At 55.1% G+C, this 1,859-nt stretch overlaps 2 protein-coding genes across 5 annotated transcripts in view; one reads left to right on the top strand and one right to left on the bottom strand.

Annotated features, from left to right (window-relative positions):
• Nucleotides 1-1,859, bottom strand: part of ZHX3 (zinc fingers and homeoboxes 3) — a 129,037-nt gene that overhangs the window by 109,277 nt on the left and 17,901 nt on the right. The window contains exon 1 of one of the 4 annotated variants that reach the window (XM_005871260.2): nucleotides 1,254-1,385. The exons of the other annotated variants lie outside the window; for them this stretch is intronic. The gene's annotated coding sequence lies outside the window, so the exon portion shown is untranslated. Of the gene's footprint in view, nucleotides 1-1,253; nucleotides 1,386-1,859 lie in introns of those variants that run through there. 4 annotated transcript variants of the gene reach the window in all.
• Nucleotides 1,671-1,859, top strand: part of LPIN3 (lipin 3) — a 34,805-nt gene continuing 34,616 nt past the window's right edge. The window contains exon 1 of the mRNA XM_014543747.1: nucleotides 1,671-1,708. The gene's annotated coding sequence lies outside the window, so the exon portion shown is untranslated. The remainder of the gene's footprint in view (nucleotides 1,709-1,859) is intronic.

The following is a 1,859-nucleotide window of genomic DNA, read 5'->3' as shown; positions in this document are numbered from 1 at the left end:
CCGATGGCCCCCAACTGCCTTTCCCTGCCGACCCGATGGCCCCCAACTGCCCTCCCCTGCAGGCCCGATGGCCCCCAACTGCCCTCCCCTGCAGGCCCGATTGCCCCCAACTGCCTTCCCCTGCCGGCCATATTGTGGTGGCCACCTTGTGGCAGCCATCTTGTGACAATGTGAGGGCAGCCATCTTGTGATGATGTGAGGGTATCCCGTGAGGGCACGAGGACCACCTAGGCTTTGGGCTTTTATTAGTATAGATAGTAGCTCTGTCCTCTAAAGCAACTTTGATTACCATCTTTCCAGGGCAGCAATAGAAAGCCCTTTTCATTAATTTCTTAAGACTCTTTGATACTATTTTGCTGCTTCTGGATTTTTCCACTGTATGTCTCTTAGAAACAAATTAAGCCAGAATAAGTTGTTCCAGCTAATAAAGTGTACTTTGGGTTCTTTCCCCGTGATTGAGAATTCTCCAGCAAAATACCAAATTGTTTTAGGATGCATTTTCTCTTAGTTTTGAAATATTGCAATACTAGGTTACTACAAATAAAGAGCATCAAGATAACAATATACAAGAATGTGTATAGTCCTAACTGGTTTGGCTCAGTGGATGGAGCGTCAGCCTGCGGACTGAAGGGTCCCGGGTTCGATTCCCGTCAAGGGCATGTACCTTGGTTGCGGGCACATCCCCAGTGGGAGGTGTGCAGGAGGCAGCTGATCGATGTTTCTCTCTCATTGATGTTTCCAACTCTCTATTCCTCTCCCTTCCTCTCTGTAAAAATTTCAATAAATATATTTAAATAAAAAAGAATGTGCATAAATGGAAACTACAGGAATCCTTTTTTAAAGCAAGGATAAGTGGGGGTCTCATGAGTAAATTACTACGTGTCCACATAATTTAAAACAGAAAAGAGTATATGCCCTCCCTACTCCTTTACTACCCCCCCACCCCCCCACCCCGCCCCATCATTTAACAGTTTCTCCCAGGGCATAAACTCAGGACAATCACTCCTCAGAAATGCAAACCACTCAACTCAAAGTGACTCAGGCTCTCAAACACTTTGCACCTGAGCGCCACATCCCACCCACCACTCAATCACGTTCAACAGGCTTCTCTGAATGAAAATCCCAAACCGGGAAGGTCTAACTGGCCCCCAACACCGCTCACACGCCACGCGCGGCATCCGGGAACGCGGCGCCCGGGTTTTCTGTCTTCCCGAGGCCCAACCAGGGTTCCAGGATTCAGGATCCTACTGTACCCCAACGGGTCGAGTCCGGATTCATCTGCCTCCCTAGTCGAACTGGCGCTCTTTAGACCAGAGGCAGTGGCCGGGCCTTCCCCGCAGGACACGCGGGCCGGCGGGAGTTGGAGCAAGTGGCTCTGACCTCCCAGCATCTCCGCCTCCCGTCCCCGCACTCCCCTCCCTGCTCTCGGGCGCACGTGTCGCCCCCCCGGCGCACCCTCGGAAACGCACCCTCACACGGGCGGGCGGGCATCTGTGGACCCCCACTTTCCCTCCACACCCCCCTCGTTGCTCCTTTCGAAACTGTCTGGCCGACCTGAGCTACACTGAACCCTAGGAGCGGTGGCACCCCACGCCCCCAGGACGCCCGAGCCTGAAGCTGGGGGAGGGGGTGATGACAGATGGGCGAAGGGCGGGGCTTCGGGGGGAAGGGGCGGAGCCTCCCAGCATGGAGGTGCTGGCGGCTGACAGTAAGAGTGGGGCAGCAGGCGGGAGGGGTACGCGGACACTGCGGGCAGGGCCGGGGGGCCAGACGTGGCGGGAAGGAGCTCGCGCAGACACAGGGGGCTGACAGGCAGAGACACACACAGACACGGGAACTGACAGTCGCGGGGACACACG

Source organism: Myotis brandtii, unplaced genomic scaffold, assembly GCF_000412655.1.
Source record: "Myotis brandtii unplaced genomic scaffold, ASM41265v1 scaffold333, whole genome shotgun sequence".
Taxonomy (NCBI): domain Eukaryota; kingdom Metazoa; phylum Chordata; class Mammalia; order Chiroptera; family Vespertilionidae; genus Myotis; species Myotis brandtii.
Note: the sequence above shows the minus strand (reverse complement) of the source record. Positions and strands in the feature narration are given on the sequence as shown.